We start from the raw sequence: 25,980 nt of genomic DNA on the forward strand, positions 1-25,980 counted from the left end.
AATATCCCTGATTATCTCAGCAGCATGGATTCACCAGCCTGATTTGCTGCTTCTTCCTGCATCCAGCATGCTCCTGGGTCTCCTTCCCCACCTTACAGCCATGGCAACCAAACGCACAGGCTTGTGAAGACCAGCAGCCCAACTTCAGCAAGGTCTAGCTGGCCTGGACAGAAGAGCCAAGGTACCAGATCCATTTCCAAGGCAAAAGTCCCCAAGTTTATAGTTAAACTCAACTTGCTTATTTGTGGATTTTGCTGGGGCAGAGTAGCCCCACCTAAAGGGAGTCACATGAAATCTTAGCCTTTTACTTGTCACAGAGTATAAGAATAAAACCTTTGATGATTGAACGGATTATCCTCAGGATAACATCTGTGATTCTTCATGAGAGTTATGTCTTCTTAAACCTTTGGAAGCTGTCAACACTACAGATTTCCCAAAGCACCAAGCTGCAAACAGCAGATTGCTCTTAAGCAATGATGCTGAAGCATGAAGCAAGAATCATGTTCCCATATCAGTGTTTTCACTGTTCTGAACCCAGCACCTAGCACAGCTCCTGATAGAGCTGTGTCAAACATGACAGAACTCCTGATAGAGCTGAGTCAACATGTCCGTTCAATGAGTGGATAGGAGTGGGCTATCCCAATGCAAATTTCAAAGCTCTCAGCAAGACAAGGTGGAGGTAAGTTCTTTACCCAATTGTTAGCTGATTTTTACATGATTAGCCATATCTCATCATTTCCCCAAATAAGTGGGTGTGATTTGGATAGATTGTGGAGGAAGGAAAGGACAATGGTGGTCGTTGAAGAATTCTACAAACCAAAGACAGGAGTGGGAAATGAGCGTGGCATGCTCACTGGACAATGAAAACTCTACCTTAATTTTTATTAAACTAGAAGGCCAGATATTAAACTTTCTCTAATTGAGTCACTTGTTTTATCTGAGACTGGATTGAGTTTTAAGAAAACTGTATGAATATTCACTCCTCTTCTTTCTCCTCCCTCAAATATTCATTGGTTTCAATGAATATTCATTCCTCCTTTTTCTTTCCCTCAAAGAAAACTCAATCAGTCTTGGATAAAACTACACTTACAATGGAAGCAGGAAAGAAGGGACCTAAGCCATTGTCTGGTCCTGCTGTTGTCAATCTTTAGAGCATATCAAAATCGTCTGTGAAACTTTAGAAACTTTAGGAATGATAGGTGTCCAGGCCCCAGCGCAAGCCTACTCAACCAGGACTTCCAAGAGCAGAGCCAGGGTGGAAAGGTGACAAAGCTCCGTAGGTGATATTCATGTTCTGAGAATGATCCTGATGCATAGTCCTGCATGTCACCCAATCCACTGGAACTTCTACAACATAAAGAGAGTTACTTATTTATATGGCACTTGCTAGTTTCTGTGGTTTCTGAAAGTGTGTCCCCAAATCAGCTTCCACATCTCATGTCTCCTCAGATTGGGGTAGACAGCAGAGGGACTCTTTGTTGTCCACAAAGGGCAGCATGCCCACTGGTCCTTGCTTTTAGGTTGGTTATATTGCTGGGAGCGTGGCATCAGATGGGAAGTTTAGATGGAGGTGGGGGAGAGGGAGAGCACAGGACGTTAGCCAGAGGGGCTGTCAATGTAGCACCTCTGTGGCAGCTCTGTGCAAGAACTGGAGCTGGTGCATTCCTGGCCTGATTTAGTCATTCATTCATTTATTTTTCATTCCTTTGTCAATTATTTGGTGAGTACCTAGTACGTGCTAAGGACTGCAGACACCACAGTGCACAAGATAGCCACGTCTCTGCCTCATGGATCTGAGAGTCTGAGTTGGGGAGATACAGATAATAAATAAGTCAACAAATAAATAACTTTTATACAGATTTTAGTGTGGTGAGAGAAATGAACAGAGTACAGCTGTAACTGATAATGACAGTCCTCAGAAATAGCTCTAAGCTCCTCTTCAAACTCTTTTACCACTACCCAAACCCACATTGAATCAGACAAAGTGGTCTTCTGTGTGTGTGTCACACTGGCTAATTATGCCTATTTCCTGCCCAGGAACCCCTTCCCGTGATCTCTCCATCCTCTTCCACCTGTCTCACTTTCTCTGTATGATTTACACCTTAGCATTTGGTAATGCCAAATATTTCACAGATGAGGCAGCTGAGATCTGGACAGCTGAACTGTCCTGTTCCAGAGCCAACAGCCAGCAAGTGGGGGTCTTCGAATCCACCCTTGTCCTTCTCTGACAATGCTCCACCCGCCTTGGCCTCTCTGCAGCCCCCAGAGTAGTTGTCGCAATTCCTTGTCTTTTAAAAAATTTTTCTTTATTATAGTCAAGACTTTCAATTAACTTTTCTCTGTAGAAACGACTGTATTAGGCAAAAGTTTGTGTGGGATCCAATAAAACATCAGATGATACTGAGCATACGTCAGGCAAAGCCTGCAGCCCAGTAAGTTATTATGTGTAAATGTTACAACTTTATTTTGAGGAGAATACATGTGTACTATCAAGCTGTTTTATGGATACGCAGCGTGATTGATTACAGCATGCAGATCTGTCGCAACAAGATAAACTCAGATAGAATAATTTGTGGATATTTAGGCCTCCGCAATTTGTTATTCAGAGATGACTCTAGAAATGATAATTTCTTCCATTTCAGCAATTTCTCTCTTTCCGTCCCCAGTAAAAACCCATTTCCAGCGTGCTGACGTCTGATGCCAAGGTCCTCTTCTTGCTTCCGTCTTTTTCCAGTTGCTCAACACGAAGCAACAGAAAGTTGTATTTGCCGTCAACGCTGCTGCAGGAGCAGCTGGGACTTGGCCCAGAATGGGCAAGTGTTGAGGGTTGAGAGCTACGACTGCTGCCCGAGAAACAGCCTCTGCTTTTAAGCTAACAAAAAAGCAAGCACAAAAATAATCACCATGATTTGTTTAACACAGAAAACAGTTTTGGTAAAATGGATTACATCAGGTAGCCAACTATTTTGCAGATCAGCCCCAAGCAACTTGTTGCTAAAAAATGACTGGATTGAATTCATCGGCAACTTTTCAAAGAACAATTTATCTGGGGAATGAAGAGTTGCTTGAATGAATTAAATCAAACCCCAGCCCCCACTTCTTCCTTGAAGCCATTGCCCATTACCTTGGGATACAGTGACTTTCTCTGAGCTCCTCTAACAGTCTGGGACCCCTCTTTTGATAATGAGTCACCAATGTCCATTCCCTTGGATTCCTGTCCTGAGTTATGACTTCTCTTTGATTGTTAGATGAATTACCACATGCATGGAGAGAAGCCATGGCCCAAGGATGGGAATTGCAGATCTGGAGGCTGAAGCCCCGCATTGGCATCCTGGCTCTGCTCCCACTGGTTCTGTCACCCTGGGCAAGGCACTTCTCCCAAGCTGCAGTTCCACCAACTGAGAAGCAGAGCCAATAACACTTGTTCCACTCACCTTGCAGGGTGGTTGTGAGAAGGAAACAAAGTATTTGAAAGCACTTTATAAACTGTGCAATTCTATTCAAGAAATACTTATGAAGCCACTAAGACCACTTCACCTGCTTTGGGTGTAAATATGACCATTTTGACTTTATTTTCCTGATCAATCACTTAAGACCTCAACTGCTTTTATTGTCAGGAAGTCCAGCTTCTCATTTTGTTTCCCCCATTTGCATTCCCCCAAAAGCAGAGGGAGAAGAAACTGAAAGCCCCCTCTGTTTATGACACTGCTACTTGGTGGTGGGGGAGGGGTGTCTTTGCTGCATTCTGGTCCACAGGGCCTGTGTTGTCTGTGGGCTCCTGCCTGGCACCCTGATCATGCCCTTGTGGGTGCAAGTCCCTGTACCAGCAGCTATTGCTGTGTTTCCTGTGCTTGGGTTCTCACTCACACACTCTCATGTGCTAGGCCACTGTTTCCCTAAAGCTTCTCCAGAGTGACTGGGTCCTGAAGCATTTCCCATTTCTACCATGTCCTATGTAAGAATCACTTTGTCCCTATAAAATCTCATGGGCCCCAGGCCTAGTCACAAGTTCACATCCCCTTTTCACTCTTTGGAGGTCCCCTTTGGGGCCCCAGTTATCCTTACTCAGCCGATTAGCATTCTGAGTAGGAGAAATGACTCTAGAGTTGGCCTGTCTCCGTTCAAATTCCAGCTTCACCACTTCCTAGAGAGAATTACTTAGGATCACTGTGCCTCAGCTTTCTCAGCTGGAAAGTGGAAATAAAAATGGTCTCATTTCATGGGGTGTTGTAAAATTACATGAGATAATAGATATAAAGATTCTTCTTAGAAGAGTGTCTGGCACAGATTAAGCACTAAAAAGTGGTATTAGCTGTTTTCTACTCTGACTGAATGACTGATCATGGTCCCTGTGGTTCACATGCATGCTTTTACTACGGGGATCAGGACATGGGTTATCCCCCACTCCAAAGGCAGCTGTATTCATTACATTACATTAGGGCTCCAGGAGCCTTCTGCTCTTTGCTTCCAGTGCCACTTAGCAAGAATTGGATCTTCTAAGTTAAACAAAAAGGGGAGGAGGGAAGGTTGTATCAGTTAGCGTTTGCTGTATAACAAATGGCCATAAAATGTTGTGGCTTAAAACAACAACCACTTATCTAGTTTGGTGGTTTAAATGGGCAGCTTATCTCTTCTGGACTGGTTCAGGAAGTCACTTACAGGGCTTTTGAAAGTGTATCTGGGAAGCTGGTGAGTTGGCTGGTGGTTTGATGATCTAGTGTGGTCTCACTTATGTGTCTGGAAGTTGACAGGCTCTTGGGCAGGAATTGGCTGACTGTCAGCTGGGGTGCCTTGGTTCTTCTCCACAGGGGCTCTCAATTTCTAGCAGGCCAGCTTGGGCTTATTGACACGGCTGTCTCAGGGTTTTAAAGGTGGCAAAACAGGAAGTTACAAGGTCTTTGAGGTCTAGGCTTGGAACTTGTGCATTCTATTGATCATATGCACTGCCTGATGGAAGATGCTTTGCTGCTAAGATTTTGTGGTTATTTGCAGTTTATACAGCAGTTAAAACTTTTCCTTATGGCAGTGGGCACTTCCTTAGTTTCCATTTGCATTCTTAGAGGGCTGGTGATTTCTCCTTTACTAAGAGTTCTCTCTCTTTTAAAAAAATTTAATTTATTACATACCCACTCTGTGCCAGGCACACAAAAAGATATGGTGGTCACAGAGTATTCAGGGAGAATATGGAAAAGAGGGTAGAAGTGCTGTGTCTGTCTGGCAGGGGATTTAAAGAAAATAGGAAGACCTCCCTGAGAAAGCAAAGTTAAGGTTAAGTCTCGAAGGACGTGCAGAAGTTACCCATGTTTGGGAGTTGAGGGGAATGAGTGCAAGGATAAAATGGAAGGTATAGAAAAAGATCACCCAGTACTGCTCCCTTAATTACAGTGAAGCCTGGAGACCCTCCTAATTGTACCGACATTTAACAGAAGAGCAGGAACCTAGGCCTTCTGACCATCTGTTCTTGATTTGCCCCAGGAATTAGGTGATCAAATAGATACATCTAAGTTGAGGCTACCTTGGAAAGTCTACTCACAGATCTAATCATGTTTTATCTTGAGTTTTCTGATTCTACCTCCCTTACGAGAAGCTCCACATTCCCTTCCATCCTCGACTTCTATATATCTGTACAAGTGAAGATTTGCTCTAGGATTGAACTGGTGAATAACCCAAACAGATGTTTCCACTCGTAGCTCAAGGTGTTCCCTGTATACTCCTTTGGCCAATGAGGTACCTCTATGCAACCAGACATACTGTAGGTTGACCAACCCACATCATCCATGCAACATGCAACATGTCAGAAAAAATAACCTGAAGGACATTACACCAAGTGAAATAAACCAAATACACAAAGACAAACACTATATGATCCCACTTATGTGTGGTAACTATGTGAGGTGATGGATATGTTAATTCGCTTGATGGTGGCAATCATCTCACAATGTATCAAATCAACACATTGTACACCTGAAATATATATAGACAGATAAAAATTGTCTAGAGAGATGAATAAAAATTATATATAGAGAGACAAAATTGTATATATACACTGTATATATATGTAATTTGTATATATATACAGTGTATATATGTAATTTATATATATGTGTTCTATATATATACACACAGATATATTAATATATATATACAACTTTATATGTCAATTATACCTCAGCAAATCTAGAAAAAAGATACAACCATGCAGAAAATTTTGTCGGATATTGTATGGCTGCAGAAACGTATAAAAGGCCATAAATTTGATGGTAATGCTTCTAAATACTTGGCTTTTGGATTCTGCCTGAACTAGAAATGTGCTTCATTGCAGCATGCTGGTGCTCCTTCTGGCTATAATTCCCAGCTGTGAACCTGGGCCATCCCCACAAGCCAGAAGTCAACCATGATCTCCACCATTGGCCATTGCCAGCACTTTGCTATATATAGACCCTTAAAGCATTCTCACATTCATCATCTCATGGAATTCTCATAAAACTCCACCAGACAACTAGATAGAAAAGTCTTCATGTAGTGGATAAAGAAACAGAATCATGGGAATTAAGAAACTTGCTCAAAGTGTCAATTAATGAGGGATTGATTTAGGACAGAAGGCCAGATCATGAGCCTGCAGGAGCTGAAATTTCATGGAGAAATACAGAACAAACAGCCTCTGGCATGACATCAGGGTGCACCCTCAGTGTCTCCTGAACTCTGGTGAAAGTCTTATCAAAGCCAGCCAGCCCAGGTGTTGGTATCTTCTTGAGCTCTTCTCTCTGATTTGACTTCCTTGCTCAAAGCTTGATGCCTACAACACCCACGTGATGCTTCCAGTCCTACATGCTCTTGTAGGTTCCAGAGTGCTTAGTCAGTGAGAAGCAGAGAAAACAAGGTTATTATCGCATATCACACACACCGTAAAACTTCTACCTTATGAAAGGCCATTTGCTGGTGGGGGAACAGAGCCTTGAAGCCATGTCTTATTTAACCAAATCAATGCACGCATATTGCCCAGCTGTTAGAAACGGAGAAAGGGCCACAGAAACTCCAAGGGAGAGGAAGCCTGGCTTAGAATATTTGACAAGACGCAAGTGATTAGACTCTCTTTGTGTTGCTAAGGGCAGAACTAGGGCAAACTGCTGAGAGCATCAGGAAGCCCATTTTAATCTACCTCAAAGAACTTTTCTAAGCCTTTTGACCTGTCCAGAAGGAGAAGATTTTGTCTTAAGTAATAGTTTATGTGTCATTCATGGGAGTTGTCGGTCCCATTGCTGAAGAGCAAGAACTGACAAAAGAGGCTTTTTCAGTCAAACTAAAGCCCATCAATTTTTCTTTATTAGGCCCAGCCATTGGTCCTAATTTTAGATTCTGGAGCAGAATCAAATAAAGCTAATCACTGTTGCACATTTTACAAGAGGGGCTTGTAAATGAATTTCTAATTGGTGGAGTTTCAGGCATGGTTATGAAGTGAAATGAATTTCAGGCCAGGGAGATATTTTGGGGGCAGTGTGGTTTTTTTTTCAGATCCCTTAAATCATGCTACAGCGCTGACCAGCTACCATTCTGGATTGGATGGATGGGTGAGAAATTCACTTTAACTTTCAATTGCTTAAGATTTTTTTTGGTGGGGATGAAGTGGCATTGGTCAGGCATTAGAAGCTCTCTCTGTCTTTGGTAATGTCCTCTCCTCTTCAGACTCAGATGATCAAGTCTTCTCCTCCCCTACCCTCCAATTTAGGAAATGGGTGTGCTGGATGGGGCAGGGGCTGGAAGGGGCATTGCGCACATGATCCTCTACATCTTGTCATCTGCTTGCTTGGGGATCTTTGTGGAAATATTCAAATTATTAGCATAAGCAATGTTGATAGCACACACAGGATGGGCCTGAGAAGAGCTCCACCAGCTCAGACAGCCCCTAGTACTAGACGTGGCTGTCATTACTGGAGGTGCCCTGGCTTCTTCCTTCATGGGCACTTTTAGCTGAGAGCAATATCTGGCAGCACCCAAGAGGCATTTGATCTTTCTGCTGAAAGTCACAAGTAGAGACAGGTGGCATTGCCATCAAGGCGTGTCATTAGGGCCCCCTGCCTCCCGTTTCCATGACACTTCCTTCCTTCCTGCCCTCTTTTTGTGTCATGCACATTGTTTTGGGCCACCTTGGGGCCCAAGTATGTTGGAAGCAATAATGTAGTTGGTAGCAATAGTGAGGTGCCAGTGGTTCACTGAGGCTTCAGTGAGGCAGCGAACCATTCAACTCAGTGAACTGGTGGTTCACTGAATCTTCAATGAGGCAGTGAACCACAAGCACTATATAGGCGTATGTATGCCTGGCCTAGGGAGGATGGTACAATCAATTTCCTGGATATTTCCAGCTCTCTCAGTCTTCTTTGTTCATTTAATCAACTAATGTTCTTTTTTGGGTGGTAACAAGGAAACAGCCTGATCCTCCATTCTCCGTCCATGTATCCATCCTTTCATCCATCCAGATATGCACCCATGCATGTATCCATGCATGTATTAATTTGACAAGCACTTACTGGGTATTGACATAGAATCAGACACTGTGTTCATTACTAGGGACACACTCAGGGTAAAATGAAGTCCTTGAATTTTAGGAACTTATGAGCTAGCTGAGAGTCCTGCAAATAAACATGTCCTGCAAATACAATGATGCAATTGCTGCATTGGTTGTTTGCACAAAAGGCAGTAGGACCCAGGAAAGGCCTGATTGCCTGGGAGAGTAAAGAGGGTGTGAAAGGAGACTTAATAGATGAGTTAGCATATTCCAGGCAGACAAGTAGTCAGCTAAAGGTATGTGCAGGATGCAGAGATAAGAGATGGCATGCCATGTTTAGAGAGAAGTTCCCAGAGGGCAGGGGCTGTATTTCTTTTGCTCCTCATTAAACATCTGCTTATCCTGGACTCTTGCCGTTTCTATAATATATAGCTATACATGTATTTTATAGTTTGTATACCTGAATTAAACTTTTAGTTGTCAAACTAGCATATGTACATAATTACAAAATTCAAATTTTTGACAAGACTTAGGAAAAAAAAAACCTAGCTGTTTTCTGGCTCACCCTTCCTTACTCCTGGGTCTTACTCCTTAGAAACACCATTTTCAAATTTTGAACAATTCTTGCTGGCATTTAACTTCACACTTCTAAATAATATGATATTATTACATCTATAGGCTATATTTTTTACCTTCTATCCACAGGAATTTAGGCTTTCTGTTTTTTAGCTGACATACCATTCCTTTTCTTTCCTTCATCCTCCTAACAGTTATATTGCTATTTTCTGCTTAGTGAATTTTTAGGATTTTCATATTTATATCTATAAAAATATTCACAAAGAATACAAATATGATTTTCCTTTTTAAACAACTGTTGGTTTTTCCATGAGCTAATAATTGTCCAATTTAATAATTTGCCTAGTTTTCTATGTACCTATCACCGATTCTTTCCCAAAATCTCTAGCAGAGGTACCAAGATCTCCTAACAGAGTCAAACCCACTCGGTGACTGAACAGTGTTTTTTTTTGTTTGTTTGTTTGTTTTTTTCTTGGAAACACTTTTCCTTGGGCCCCAACCTCCTGCCTATTTGATTTGGACTGGCTGTCTCTGGGCCTGCTGCCTTGGTCTCCCCGAGCTCCTCGGATCACCTCATTCCTGGATGTCATATCCTCTTTGCTTTGCTCTCTTGCTTTGGTAAAGAGCCTTTTCCAGTTCTCATAAAAACATGCATGAGGGTAAAAATTTAAAACCCTTGCGTATCTGAATATGTCTTTATTTGCTCTTCACATTTCATTTACCATTTGGCTAGATATAGAACTTGAAGATGAAGGTGCTTTTTCCACAGGACTCTAAAGGCATTGCTCCATTGTGTTCTAGCTTCCAGTGTTCCTACTCAGAAGTCTCATGCCTCCTTGACTTCTACTCTTGTTACATGATCTCTTTTTTACCTTTCTCTGAAAGTATTTATTTCTACTCTTTATCCCTGGTGTGTTGAAATTTCACAGTGATATATCTACGTTTGCCTCTTTTATTCATTCATTATGTTTGATCTTTTGATGGACTCTTTAAATCTGGAACTTCATGCCCTTCAGTTCTGGAAATCTTTTTGGAATTTCTTCTTTGTAATTGCCTCCCTTGTTTTCTCTCAGATCTCTCATTAAAATTTCTTTTAAGAGACTATTGAACCTGCTTGATAGATGCTTTAATTTTTCTTTCCTGAATTCCATCATGTTATCCTTTGTCTACTTCCAATAATATTTATTGATTAGATTATCTTCTAGAGATTGCTTATATTTATCATCTAGAATCTATTTATTTTTGTATTATGGGTATTCCATATTTAATTCCCACATATTCTTTTTTAAATTTTTCTAATTATTTTATAATAATTTTCTGTTCTTGTTGCATGGATACCTATCTTTTTTTTTTTCTGAAGATATTTACAGTTTTTTTTTTAAGAATTTCTTTTCTTCTTGCTTTACTTTTGTTTCTTACAAGGCCCTATTTCCAATTTTTGTTTTGTTTTTTTTTGTTTTTTTGTTAGAGTTCTTAAGTGTCAGCTGTTGCTTGGCTATCTTTGTATTTCAGAATGAAGAACCACGTTGCTGACTGGAATTCTATGCTTACTGTTAGACTTTGTTGACTGATGGGCTTCAGTGTGGAGTGATTGGGTCCTGGAATTTTCTTAGCCAACTCTAAAGTCACAAGATTAGAAAGTTTGACTCTCTAGATACCAACCGTCCAGGTTTCTGTCTTGCTGTCAGCTTTCTGGGAGCCCTGTGGGTAAAGGAAAGGGGGTGTCTCGCTATTTAGAGGACTTCACTTTATGTAGGGTGCTAGTTCTGAAGGAGACAGGCCTGAGGCCTGACCCTTAGGCCACCCACACTTAGGAATGAAGAAGAAGGTAGAGTTAATGATGGGGACACAGGACTAGTCATAATAGCAAGAGGAGAGCCATGGAAGGGGAGATGATTAGCAGCATTGACTATATCCCAATTGTCAAATCAGTTGACTTTGGGCAATCATTGAAGATCTTCAGTATTATAGTGGAGGTAGAATCTGACTTGTAGGATGAAGGAAGACAGAGGAAGGGAAGCTAGATGGTCCTGCAGAGACTGAACTCTCTGCCTCACTATACCTTTTCCTTCCGTGGGCATTGCTGGCTCCAGTTCACCTGACTTCCAGAGGCACTGTGTAAATTCTAGAGAAACAAAGAGTGTATGCACACAAGCCATCAGAACTGATGGGCAGGAGACAAGAGGGATTCTTAAATGTATGAAAGTAAAACAAACACTTTATTTAAGGAAAAGGCAACTTGGAAAAAAGAAAAGCCTAATAAATAACTCAGTACAGCTGGCTTAAGCACTTTAAAGCCAGTGTCTGTGATAAGCAATGAAAACATTAATATAAAATGCTTCACCATAAATGAGTACAATTCAGGCTGATGTATTGCAGCTGAGCCGGCTGTCGGATGGCATGCTTTTAAAGTGATGTTTACAATCAGTATTTTTTTCTTTGGTAACTAGACAGCAGAAGTGGTTGGAAGACTTGCCAGGGTACAGCTATGAGCCTTGGGAGGGTGACAGCCCTGCCAAGTGGTTCATCCCCTTTTCTGCCCTGTTCCCAATCAGTTGGAGACAAGGCAGTTAGGAAGTCTCAGAGCAGGGTGGTTCTCAGCCTAAGCAGAGAGTTGGGAGCTGGATTCAAGTCAGTGGCCAGCTCTGAGGTCTGGAGACAGTGGATCAGTCTTTCTAGCCTCTTGGTTTCCCCAGCTAGTCCTGGAGGTCACAGAGGGTTTCTCCCACAAGCTCTGAGCCCATTGCCTTCATACCCTGCTGAGTCTCCTTCTCTGGCCTGGAGTCTCTTGTTGACCATTGAGTTCCTCATCCTGTTTATTCAAAATGAGAATGTGTCTCACTTTGACATTTTTACATTTATAAAGTGGTGGGGGAAAATACCACCAGTCTTACCATGTCAACGTGGTTATGGAAAAGTTAGGTAAACTAATGAGTATGAAGGAATGCAATGTAATGCATTCTTTTTAACGAACAGGTAATCTGACATTCCTTCTTATTATGTGATAATAATAAGAGCAGCTCATGTTTGCTGCGTGCCAACTCCATGCTAAGCCAAGTAGTCCTCCCTGGGAGCACAGCCACTGCTTCCTCATATGGGTCCTGGCTCTGTGTGGATGACCTTCTCATGGCCTCTGAAGCCTTTCTGTCTCCCTGTCTGCCTCAGGGATCCATGAGGATTTTGCTTCTCCCTGTTGCCAACACCTGTTTCTCCAACCTAGGTTTCTGGCAGTCCTGGCTGACTGGGAAATGGGAAGTGTTTTTTGTATTTTGTTCTGTTTTTTTTCCTTTTCTGTTCACGAAACAATTTACAAGGCCTTTTCCTTAAAGGTTTCAGCTGTCAATCACTATGGGGAAAATAAACAAAACAGCAAAGACTGTGAAGAGGTCAAAGAAGCAGAGCTCTCTTCATGGCTGTCACTGGCTGGTGGTTCCTGTATTCTCTTTTAAATGATGACTTCAAAGGTTCCCAAGAAGGGGACTGAGCACTTCTCTAGCCATGTCTGGGGTCTCACTGACAGCCCTTGACCACTTAGAAGTGAAACGAGTCTGCTCAGACTCTCACCCGTGACCCTGGCTGCCAAGTCCTGCAGGGGCTGGAGGTATTCTCAACTCCCCCCAGCCTGCATCAGGTGAGGAATTAGGCCACTTCTCTGGGCTCCACAGAATTTCCCCCTGGACTTAGACAATCCTACACTGTTTCCTGTTAGTTTCTAGTTTCTTTCCTTTTTTTGAGATGGAGTTGCCCAGGCTGGAGTGTAGTGGTGCGATCTCAGCTCACTGCAACCTCTGCCTCCCTAGTTCATGCAATTCTGCTGCCTCAGCCTCCTGAGTAGCTGGGATCACAGGCACCCACCACCAAGCCCGGCTAATTTTTGTATTTTAAGACGGGGTTTCACCACGTTGGCCAGGCTGGTCTTGAACTCCTGACCTCAAATGATCTATCTGCTTCGGTCTCCCAAAGTGCTGGGATTACAGGCGTGAGCCATCGTGCCTGGCCTCCTGTTAGTTTCTTATGGCTGCTGTCACAAATGACTGCAAGCCCAGTGGCATAAAACAACAAAATTTTTTTATCTTACAATTCTGGAGGTCAGAAATGTGACCTAGGTCTCACTGGGCTACAATCGGGGTGTTGGCAGGGTGGCCTTCTTTCCAGATGGTCTTGGGGTAAATTCTTCTCTTTTGCCTTCCTCAGCTCCTGGAGGCAGCCCAGATTTCTTGGATCATAGCCCCCTTTGTCTTTAAAGCCATCCAAGGTTCGTGGAGTCTTTCCCAGATCACATGTTCTTGACACACACACTCATCCATCTTCTAAAGACCCATGTGAGTATGCTGGGCCCACCTGAATAATCCAGGACACTCTATTTTAAGGTCAGTCGATTAGCAGCATTATTTCCATCAATAAACTTAATCCCCCCTTACCATGTAGGGAACATATTCACAGGTTTGGGGGATTAGGACATGGACATCTTTTAGGGGAGGCAGTTTTCTTTCTTTCATAACTGGTTACAATTGACTTCTGCTCCTTGAAATTTGTCCCTTTCCTCCGAATATAAGAAATATCAGCTGGAAAGACAGCTTCCAACTCCAGGTAAAGCTGGTCTTCTCCCCCGTCACCTAAAGTTCCTACATGGACAGACACTGGCCTAAGTTTCTCATAAAGAACCAGCAGATGCCAGCTTTCCAGGAAGCTCGCTCCCCCAGTAACAAGAAGCCTCTTCAAGGACCCTCTGTCCTTTGAAGACCTCACTCTTAGATCATATTTCTGGTCTGAGGGAGCCTCTGTTCATGGCACAGTGCTGTGGCCAAGAGGCTGATATGCCTAGACACCACAAAGAATCCTGCTGCTGGGTGCACTCTGCACCTACCCCACAAGGATTTTATGACACCCTCCAGGATTCCACTCTTGGGAATGGCCTCTAGAGTGAGAATTTGCCATCTAAAATAGTTTGAACAATGGAAACAAGAATCCATATATGTGTGTGTGTGTGTGTGTGTGTATGTGTATGTGTGTGTGTGTGTATAATTTGTAAGACGGAAGGAGGAGAAGTTTGCCAACCACCTGTCACAAGGTGATAGGCACTGCTCTGTGTGCCATGTCACCAATCCCATGCTCTGCACAGCAGGCTGCTATAGGGCTGCATTCTGGATCCACCCCTGTGCCACCTTGGCCAAGCTACGGCAGCTCCTTGAGCTTCAGTTTTGTTCTTCCCCAAATGCGAAAGGCTAATTTGAAGAGTGAGGAAAAGATAGCAGGTGTGTAGCTCCCTACTCCTCCCTGCACCATTTGCCTCTCCCCTCCCTTCTAACTCAGTTTTCCACACTTCTCTCTCATTGTTCTCATTCTGCTTCATTTCTTTCCAAAGAGCCTAGAAATAACATGTTGCTATTTTCAGCACCCCTTTCCCCCATCCTGACACATATACGTATACATATACACATACACACAAACACACATGCACACACACTGGATAGAGATGTGGAGATGGTGTGGCGATGCCTTGTCCTCCCCAAGTCAAGCCTGGTTTGTGCATGGAGAGGAGCTAAACCCACAAGAAGAAGGAACTGAGCACACAGCAGGAAGGCTTGAGCATTATGGCTGTAGGAGGGGAAGTATTTGGGATCATTTGAATTAACACCCACACAGCTTTCCGATTTGAGAGCCCCATTCCATTACCCTGGCCCAGTACTGCTCTGCTGTGTCCTAAACTCTTTCTCTTCTACCATAGGGATGCTGAGCAGGTGAGCAGCACCACAGAGTGGGGAGTGGAGTGGGGGGATTGGTCAGCTGCTGAATCCACCAGCAATGATTTCTGGACCAGAATCAGCCCAAGCAACATCCTTCCCTACTGGAAAAACCTAAACTCAAAGTGCCAGACAAACACGGCTCTTCAGCACTCCCTGATGGGTGCTGTGCTTCTTTCTAGACCCCATTTATAAATTTGAACTGAACAGATGTGTTACATGGAAATACTTTAAAACATTATTAGGAACAGATTTTGCATTAGTGGTAATAAATCCATACCGGCAGTCACTTCTTATTTTTGCCTGTTTGATAACTTGAAAAACAAATTCTGTTCCAGAATAAATTTGGGTAAATGGATTGGTGCCCTCTTTCCTTCACTACTCCTCTTCCCTCCTTACCAACCTACTGGTGCCCATGCCACCAGCCCTGCCCCACAGCACAGCCCAAGATGGAGGGAGGAGGGAGGACAGTGGAGATCTGCTTGGCTCTGACCCCAAATCCACTGTGTGATCTTGAAGGATTTGGGTACGCTCATTGCCCCTGTGTTTGGTTGCTTTGCACACAGCTCACAGCTTCCAGTGGTCCCTGCCTCCCAGTGTTCATGCCCTGTATGGGCTGGACCTAGCAATATGCTTCTAGTGAATGGAATACCACAAAGGTGGTGGGTTGTCACTTCTGAGGTTAGGTTATCATGATGGTTAATATTATCAACTTGATTGAAGGCTACAAAGTATTGTTCCTGGGTGTGTGCCTTTCCACGTTCTTCTGCCTGCTTTTATTCTGGCCGAGCTGACAGCTGATTAGATTGTGTACACCCAGATTGAGGGTGGGTCTGGTTTCCCAGTTCACTGACTCAACTGTTAATCTCCTTTGGCAACACCCTCACAGACACATCCAGGAACAATTCTTTGTATCCTTCAATCCAATCAAGTTGATACTCAGTATTAACCATCACAGTTATAAAGGACTCTGATGTTCATCATGCAGCACTCTTTCTCTTGCCTTCTTGGCTTGGGGGCTTTAATGAATCAAGCTGTCATGGTGGAGAGATCTACATGGCAAGAAACTGAGGATAACCTCTAGCTGATAGCCAGTGGGGAACTGAGGCCCTTAGTCCAACAGCCCAATGAAGAACCAAATCCTGCCAACATCTACTGTTGTGAACTTGGAAGCAGACCCTCCCTCATTTGAACCATGAGATGACTGGCTCCTGTGGATACCTGGATACAGCCAGTGAGAGACCCTGGAGGAGATGACCCAGCTAAGCTGTGTCCAGATTCCCAACCCACAGAAACTTGGAAATAATAATAAATCATATATGTGTGTTGCTTTAAGGTGATATTTTTTGGGGCAATTTGTTATGTAGCAATAAACTAACATAACATTTATGGCTCCAATCTGTAAAATGGAATTATTCCCACTAGTCTTCCTAAGTATAGCAGGAAACACGGGGATATTAAGATGTATTTGAATACTGAAATCTTATTGGGGTGGCATCAATAATGGTCAGTCATTGATTTATTTCATAAATACTTACTGAGCACCAGTTATGGTCAGATGCTGTGTTACCAACGTGAGCAACAAAGATAAATCCTTTGATGAGGCCATGGTCTTTATGAGGAGAGTCACATATGGTTTGGAAACAGTGAAACACAATGTGTTAAATGTTTTGAAATGCCCACAAAATGTTTTGGGAGCCCAGATACCAAATGCAACCACATACAATAAAATTTCTCACCAGAGTAGCAAAAATTCCTGGAAACTTTTAGGGACTCCTCATTTCCCCTATTGCAGTGACAGCTTCAACAAGAATGAATGAGTTGAAGAAGGACAGAAGGCTTAGAACTTGAAGAAGTCCTTGAGTACAATCTCAGGTATACATGGGATGCACTTTGGCACTTTGAACATGCTTTTAATAGGGGTCCCCCAGTAAACCCCACTTTTCCAGACACTGGACCTTGGTCCCTTAATGTGCTCCATCTGCAGCAGTCTCTGTCTTTATAGATGATTCCTAATGATTCTAAAGATTCCTGTAATTTCTCCCTCACATCTGACCCCAGACAGCCCATGGAACAGGAACTACATATTTCAGTGCCAGATTCTCTTTTGTTTCAAGTATAGTGTTCATTTATCCATTCATTTCTCTCTTCAACAGCAAAGAGATGGGGGTCCCAGGCGTCCTGAAACTGAGAGCAAGGGAGTAGGCTAAAAAGAGGATTTGTTGAAAGTCTGCTTGAGTTGTTAGTTCCTCAGAACCCCTCCAGTAGCCAGCTCCACACTGTGATAGGAAGAGGGAAGTTTAGTCTCTGGATAAATTGAACTACAGAGGTTCAAATTCTGCATCATTGGCCATAACGGGGGTGTTGGGGCCGGGTGGTGCCTTAGTGCAGATAGTGATTAAACTCATGGCTCATGTTGCTCCCACGTGGATGAGATCTGAATCGGTCATCTACATCACTGAATGCTCACTGATCCAGCATTACCTGAGTGCATAACATCCCCACTGGGAAATTCCAGCATTACAGCACTCACAATCATGCAATCCCACGCAAGTCCCATCAGCATCATTTTGCTCTCCAGACCTCCAGGCAGAAAGTCCCTCAGGGCCTTTGCACTGGCTCTTCCCTCCTCCAGGAATGCTCTCCCCATATATTGGTATGGCTGACTCACTCCTTCACTTCAAATTGTTGCTCAGACTTCATCTTCATAATAGGCTCTCTTCTGGTCATGCTATTAAAATTGCAACCCTCCTCCAAACAAATGGCATGAGCAATGTTTGGCACATAGTTTCCTTGGATACATTATGCTTTTGGAATGAGGTGAAATGTTTGAGCAGAGGCTGGAAGCCCCTATGTTTTTCAAATTGTGGTAAAATATATATAACATACAATTTGCCATTTTAACCATTTTTAAGTGTAAAGTTCAGTGGCATTAAGTACATTCATATTGTTGTACAACCATCACCACTGTCCATTTCTAGGGCTTTCTCATCATTCCAGACCAAAACTCTCAACCCATTAAACAATAACCCTTCATCCCCCCTTTTCCCCAGCTCCTGGCAATCACTGGTCTACATTCTGTGTCTATGAATATGACTACTCCAGGTACTTCGTGTAAGTGGTCATCCACTATTCGTCCTTTGTGTCTGGCTTATTTCCCTTAGCATAATGTTTTCAAGGTTCATCCATGTTATAGTATGGGTCAGAATTTCCACTGTATATAATACCACATTATATTATCCATTCATTTGTTGATGGTGGAAGGCCATGTTGATGGTGGAAGGCTCAAAGCATTAGTGTATTGGATGGCAGGTGGACTCAACCACCTGTCACATCCTTCCTGATGGATAAGAGCCAACAAGTTTTCTCTCCCACAGATTTGTGGTGACGACTTGCTAAGGGAGAGAAAACTCTGGACAATTAGAGGAAGTCCAAAAACTTTGGGTATGAAATTATTTTTCCGTCTCCAAGTACTACAGTGGAAGTTAGAAGTAGAAATAATTTAGTGAAAGCTATGAGGATGAGTTATCTACTTTATGCTTCATAAATAATGAAAAAATGGACTGTATGTTTCCAAACATTATTTATATCAATTCTTCATTGGATAGGTGACTTCAGGCTAAATGCTAAAACCAAAAACAAAACCTGAAATTAAAAAACTGTGGTCAGGAGCAATTGCGAAATCACTTCTCTAGAGAGCTCAAGGGGATTTCGACTCGATTTCTGGTACAAGGGTGCTCAAATGGCCAGTGGGCTCAGGACCCCTTGGGGTGCTGGGCTGGCTGGCTGCTATTGGGTGCTCTGAGAGAGCACTCAGTTCACTCAGATGGGGCACCTTCTCCTTCCACTTTTCTCATCCTGTCTTGTTTTGTTTGTTGTGTTTTTCACCTAATAATATACCTAGGGATAATGGTCATTTTAAAGGGGACTTATATAAGGTCTTTTTGTTTTCTGTTTTGAATTTGAGTCTCTCTATATAGTTTCTTCCATCTTGGATGTGTTTGACACAGCTCTTGGCACTAAGGGTGCTCCGTAAGACAATGAAGTCATCTTCAGCACTCTCCTGGTAGCCTTCCTGGGGCCTCTCTCTTCCTCTCCGTCAGCCACCAAGGGCCTGCAGAGCATGCAAAGGTTGACCCTGCTTGTCTCTCAGGGAAGGCTTTCCCCAGGGCTCTCCCTCCCTGAAGGCAGGACAACCTGGGTGCGAGTCTGTCTGCTTCCCTGCTTTGCACCGATGTGTTGTGGAGAACAGCATAATTTGACTGTTAACAGAAAAGCTGTGGAAAAAAAGGGAAAAACTGATGAATTATAGAGGGCGTGTTTGGAACTTGAGATGCAGGGTCCATTTCTCTGAGAACGTGGTGAGACCATGTGACCACTCCCACAACCAGCAAGGGTAGGATTTGAAGAGGAGGAAGAGTCCTGGGTTAGAGCTCCATATGTGCTCTCCCACAGAAACATGTTGGGGTCTAGGGTTCTATTAGTACCGTATTGCACTCCAGTTTCATGGGCTTCAACAGGCTTCTGTGGGCTGCCTGGGGGACCTAACTACCACGCACAACATGGTTTCTATGGGAAAATGCATTTTGAGTACTAGAAAACTGACATACACTCAAACTTTTGGAACAGAGCCTGCTCTTAAGTTGGAGACTGCTTGAATACCACATTCACAGCTAAATTATATACATAGGCCTATTTTTAAGACATATGCCTATTTCCAAGATATTCAGCTTACGTAACAATGGGAATTGGAAGAAAGAATTGATAGAAGTAGAATCATGTGCTCGATGGGGAAGAGGGGGAAGATGTGAACATTTGCTGTACAGAATACATTCATTTTTATTTGGAAGGAGAGTAGAGGACACAGAGAGAATGCCTAAAATATTCTCTAGGTTTGTGTGGTCCACCCCACGGGACCTTTCTTTAAGCCACTTCGTATGCATATAGTTCTTAATTTTGAGACAAATAGTTGAATACTACAGTAACAGACAAGATTGCATTAAATTAAGAGGTCAGAGTATGACCAAGGCCTGCATTTTATAGGATCTGCCTAAGCCATGTAGCACCTCCGGTCCCTGTATCCCCTCAATCTGTGGGCTTCCAGCCTGATACATGAACTCCCTGCTGCCAGATCTGGATTTCCTTGCCCCAAATGGACTTACCCTGCAGGACCCACCACTGGTTTTGCTCCGGGCCATGTCTTGAAGCCAGTTTTCTAGAATTCTCAGTTACTTAAGGCCAACACCCATATCCATTGGCCAGCAACTCAGTAATGAGTACTGAGACTAAAAATGAACCAACCTAGATTTACTTCATTTTGCTTTACTTCAAATAACTCATTTCAACTCAGTAATTTATGGAATTACATTAATTAATTTTTATTTAACTACTTTAAATCAACCTGACAACTCAAGTCAGCTCAGGTGAGAATTGAATTCAAAACCCCAAACACTGATTAAGCAACCCTAGTTGGCTGTTACTATGTTCTTAATTATGAAAAGTAATGAAGATGGTTCAACTGGCCTTTGGGTTGGCAGAGAGCTGTGGGATGAATATTCTCCTCCTCTCCAACTGTGTGTATTTTATTCATAGACTACCCTGGTATTCTAGATAAAAATAACTAATGTAAATGCTGTTGTTTTTCAATTGTGAATTTAGGAAACAGAATTTTAGTTCTGATTCATGCCTCATGTTTGGAATAGAGTAGCTGGTGTCTCAGGATACTAGGAAAGATATGGAGGAAAAGAGGACAGGACCAGTACCTGAATTCCTGAAGAAAGCTGACCCTTCCTCATGGTGGGCTCACCATGGAATCTGGCCTCCATTCCCCGTGCTGCAGTGAGCAGGTGGCTTCCACATCCAGGAAGAGGAGACTCATGCAGAGTGTGTAGCTTCTCTATGCCTTACATTTTCATTAGCACATGCCTATTTCCCATGGAGATGGCTACCCAACTCTAGAGGGATAGATCTGTCTGCTGATAGTAGGGATAATGAGGCTAGGAGGGCGTTAGATAAGGATGTTTCATGGGGATGAAGGAGCCCCAGTAGAATGGCAAGAACTCTGGTCTGAGTTAGGAGACCTCAATTCTGTTTCCAGCTCTGTCACAAACCATCTGGGTGACCTTGTACAGATCACTTGCTTTGTGATCTGGCAAGTGGGCTAGTTGATGGCAAACACATCTTTTAACCCTACAGTCTGAGCCTGTGGTGGTATATGTTGGGGCAGGGATAAGCTGACTGTGTCCCTGGGTCCAGCTCCTGCCAGCCCCAGCAATGGACACCTGAAGCTGGTGCAGCCTTCAGCCCACAGCGCTTCAGTTTCTGCATCAACCCTGACCCAGCAGGTGAGCCTTTAGGTACCTCAGCCCCATGAACCAGTGGAGACTAAAATAGATAGTATGGTTGTGACCCTAGATGCCACTATTATAATTTTTCCTTCAACACCAGCAGCCCTATCTCTGCCATCAGTACCAACATAATAGTGTATGTGCCAGGCTCTGTGCTTTTCATTCACTATCTCATTTAGTCTTCCTAACAGTTCCATAGGAAGGTCTCTCCCATATTTTTCAAATGAAGAACAGACTGGATGTACAATCCATATTGACCTGATTCCAAAACTCATTCCCTTAATCCCTTAAGTCCAATTGATGCAATCATTATGACTGGTTTTCTGTTGTTCTTTTCTACCTTGCCATCCAGTTCTTTGGAAGGGACAGAATGCTGGCTTGAAGTCCAGGCCCCTGGGTTTGGCCTTGACTCTTTGGCAAGTTTGTGTGTAGACTCTCTGAGCCTGGAATCTGTTCCTTGCCTCCCAAACTTGTGGTTTGTGTCTGGCTCTTAATGAACCAAACACCCACATCATGATGCTGTCCCCCAACCGAATTTGACAACACTTCCCATCTGGCACACGCTGCTGTCATTCCTCATCCTCCAAGCTGTAGTTCTAGGGATCTAAGGGCTTGCTGGAGCCAGGGCTGACTTCATCACCACCCTTTAGGTCCGTTGGTCACTGATTTGAGGTTGGCCCTATAGTTCTCACAATTTCCCTCGCCCTCCTTTGGGCTTCTGTCCTCCTCCACCTCCCCTACTCCTGTGCACTCAGCATGATTTCCACCTGAGTTCAGCTGACTTGCCGCATCTGGGGCCTGTGGGAAAGAATGGAGTGGGACATGGAGATCCAGCCCTGGACTGGGAGGTGACCCCAGGGGTCCAACCAGCGAGAGGTGCTGTAGGGGTTGCCCAGCAGTGCTCCATAAATATACCTTTTGTTTTATTCATGTGTTCCTTTCCACCTTCCCTTATTTCTTTGCTTGTGGAGAGCTCTTGAGCACAGAGCCACAGGGGAGAGAGGCCTTTTCACTGAGTTGGCCCCGTCTTGTTCTGTCTCTGCTCTTTGCAGGATTTGGTTGTTTTCCATCTTAATTATGCTCCTTGCATCAGTGGCTGGCAGGCACACAACCTTTAGAGGAGTTTATCTTAAAAACCCACTCTCTCCTGAGAGAAGCAGTTCTATGGGGAACTGTGAGACTTCCAGGGATGGTTGTATATATGTGTGTGTAGGCAGTAGGGAGGTTGGTGACAGTTGCTTTCTCACTTACCATTTACCTTAGGGAGGTCAGAGCTTGCTAACACGGGCTGGGGCTACTTATGTGACCCCTAGTTTTAAGCCTCATTAAACACACAGAGCCACCACTATGGACTCAATTGGGGACAGTGATGATATTGTGAAGGGGAGCCAGGGATTGACAGTGGGTTAAATGAGTGACAGCACCATGAGTTTAGGTCACAACTATCTAACTTAATGACTAACTGTAACATATTTCTTTGGGTTAAGACTCTGAATTTCTGACTAAACACAAATATTTTCTGGCAGAAATGACTGTTTTTAATTATCAGTCATTTATATTTTAGTATAAGTTACCTTTTAGAAGACTCAGTTACTAAGTGCGTAGGTCTCCCCATATCTGGAAGAACTATTTAATTGGCCCAAATAGATAGTTTTCTTATTGAGCCTTTAATTTACTCATTTGGAATTTTTTTTTTTTTTTTTTTGTATAACTATGTACTCTGTTCTGTATAGGAAGCCCAAGAGAAGAAGAAGAACTGGTTCCTTGAGGACCTAGCCTTCTCCATAGGAAACAATACAGCATGCCAGAGATAAATTATAGTTGGGAGCTAGACCATGTGCTACAGAAGTAGCTGCACAATGATGTTGAATGAAGCAGGTGGGGCTAAGGTTAGCTCTGTGGAGGACCCAATATCTGCCCTGGATTTTCACTCTTGAAATTGCCCAGGTGAAGTTGATATGATTAAATATCAGAATGAATAGTACAGAATAAATATCGCAAAAGGAGAAAATGGGTGCACTGCAGGAACTGGAGAAAACAAAAGGCTTGTGTGAAATAGAAGGAAACTGGTGGATTCTGTGATAGTGATGCAAAGAGAAAGTCCTCGCTTTTCTTCCCCTACCTAGCTGTCTGACTTTATTCTTTATTAGCAATGTCCATCGCTCATTTGAATATTCTAGCTCCTGCCCAATTTCCCCACTAACTTTTTGGGAAGGTATAATGCTCTGCCTACACATAGCAGGTGCTTAATAGATGTATTGAATAAATTAACAAATGAATCATAAATAGTATTGAACACATCTGCTAGGTTGAGCTACTTAAGGAGCTTGACTTTGATTTTGCTGGACTAAAGTTGCTTTATCCCAAATCTGAAGCTGGAAAGGAAAGGATATTCTAATAGCAAATGCTACATTTTGATCACTGGTCAATCTTCCCATTCTCTGTCTGTCTCTTGTGAGCGTTCACATGGCCTTATTCAAACTCAGTCAGCTGCAGCAATGGTTCTTCCATTTACATGGCTAGATGCTGTGAGACAACCAAGCCAAAAAGATGCCACCCTTGCCCTCTAAGAACATAAAATTAGTAGTTAATTTTTTATTATGAAAAGTGAGGGATTTCCTCAGGAAAAGAGGAATTTAGATCTAGCCTATAATAAAATTAGTCACCCAACAGGCATTCAACTCTGATTTCTTTATACGTGTCAACGCCGGGGCTCCTCGTTAGATTATATTCTCTGGGGGGTGAATCAGCTGAGAAAGAGGACTAGATATTTCTAACCTGCTCTTAATACTCTCTGTGGCCATGGGCCCCTCCATCTGCCAAAGATCAGGCAGAGAATGTGCTCTTCACTATAATGCAGATACCACGATCTCTGTGTTAGGGATTCAATGGGCCCAAACTTACCATCTCCCAAAGCCCTGGCAGGTGACTGAATGTGCAGTCCATAGCTTATAAAAGGCCTGATCAGTGGGTCCATAGGCTCCAGAGGTCAGTTTCTCATTCTGGAGATCCCCTTGGTGTCCAGCCATATCCTGGATCACGAGTCCTGTTTCACAGCTCAGTTCCCAGCCATGTGAGAGGAATCTGGGACTGGGACCAACACTATGATGCTTTTCTAATCTGTTCTTCTCTCCACTGTCTTTCCTGTCTCCACCCAACCAGAAAAGCAGAATATTTAAACTTCTGCCAAACTCCCAAGAAGCTGACTTTGCAATGTGCAGTGTCATTCCTCAGGTTGTTTCCCGCCCATCAAGTGCCAGTGGCCTAGACTGACCATTGCCACTGTGCCTGGAGAGCCCAGGAAATACACTATGGTGATGAAAACGACTGTGGCAATCCAGCAGTCTGCTCTAACTGGATGATTGTAAGAGGGTAAAGAAGATAGTGCAGAACTTTGTGATGGTTTTATATTCCAGTAAACACCCAGTAAGACAACATTGGAGGCAGCAGGGCCCATATGGGTGTTGGAGAAACAATGGACAAAGTTGGACCAAGCCCAGTGGATGAGGGCAGGGTCTCACTAGTGTTGGTCTCACCAGTGTTGAGTAGAAGATGCCCAGAGTGTGTGAGACAACTTCCAGGACTAGAACTATGCATGGAGTCCAAACCAGGAGAGTTGGGGGAAAGAGGGCAGTTGGACATCATCTTCGTGGATGGAATCTTGCCAGGTGAGCCTTTCCCAGTCACGCTATGGTGCTGATAAAATGTGGGAACAACATAGATTTGGTCTTAAGTTCCATTTGTTGGGGTACAGTAGCTCTCTTTTGAGCTAGATTCTAGCTTTCTCTTATCGCAGGGTTAGCACCTAAGGTTTGGGGCCAGGGCTGGTTCTGCTCGACCACAACTCTTCCCTTGTGTACACCATACCAGACTGCTTCCTGTCCAAGGTCAGGCCCCAGCACAGCTCTGTGCATTCACTGTCCACCCAGCTGCCCCATTTGTCTCTCTTACAGTGAGCCCCACCCACCTGCTGCAGCCCTGCCTCATTGCCTCTGTGTGATTCTCCCTGAAGCCCCCACAATGCAGGACAGCATCACAGGGAGCTTAGATTAGTTGCTGATTGTTCTGTGGGTGACTCTGATTTCCTCATTTTGCTGGTATTTGGCTCCTTTTGTACTTTTTCAGATGGAGATCACAGGGCTGGGCCATGGTAGGTCCTCTGTCCTTTCCTTCCCATCATACTCATCCCTCACCTCCCCCAAATATCTCATGACAGTTGAGGGTGAGGAGGGAAATGGGGATAATGTACTTTTTCTGTCTTGCAGTAGAGCTAAGAAGCACCCCATCCTAGGAGGAACTGAGCTGACTTTATTTCTCTTTATCTTCCTCTTTCCTTCATCAAATAACTAATGAATGCTTCAGCAGCTTTACTGGATCTTGGGACAATCTGGTAAACAGACAAGATACTTTCTTGGAGCTTGGAAGGGAATATATTAAAACAGATAAATACATAAAATGGTCACAAATTGTTAAAAGAACTGTGAAGGAAACAAAGAGTGCTAACAAAGAACTGGGAAGTGTTGGAGAACACAGTTTAGAATGAATGGTCAAGAAAGCCAACACTCGAAGAATGAGATGGAGCCAGCCAAGTTCAGAACATAGCAGAGAGCAATGCGTAACAGAGAGCAATGCACAGCATGTGCGAAGGTCCTGAGTCAGAAAAGTGTTGGCTTATTGAAGGAAATAAAGGCATCTGTATGGTTGGAGAATGAGCAAGGTGGAAACAAGTTACAGAAGAGGGGCTTATTGTGGGAACTGTATTAGTTAGCTACAAAACAAACAACCCCAAAACTTAGTGCTTAAAACAATA

The 25,980-nt window shown here is 43.4% G+C and overlaps 1 long non-coding RNA gene across 1 annotated transcript; it reads left to right on the forward strand.

Annotated features, from left to right (window-relative positions):
- The first annotated feature begins 508 nt into the window (after positions 1-508).
- Positions 509-15,180, forward strand: LOC134738489 (uncharacterized). The gene is made up of 3 exons (XR_010124220.1): positions 509-679; positions 12,409-12,710; positions 13,274-15,180. It is a non-coding gene; the product is annotated as an uncharacterized LOC134738489 (long non-coding RNA).
- Positions 15,181-25,980: the final 10,800 nt, after the last annotated feature.

This window comes from Pongo pygmaeus, chromosome 17 (genome assembly GCF_028885625.2).
Source record: "Pongo pygmaeus isolate AG05252 chromosome 17, NHGRI_mPonPyg2-v2.0_pri, whole genome shotgun sequence".
NCBI lineage: Eukaryota > Metazoa > Chordata > Mammalia > Primates > Hominidae > Pongo > Pongo pygmaeus.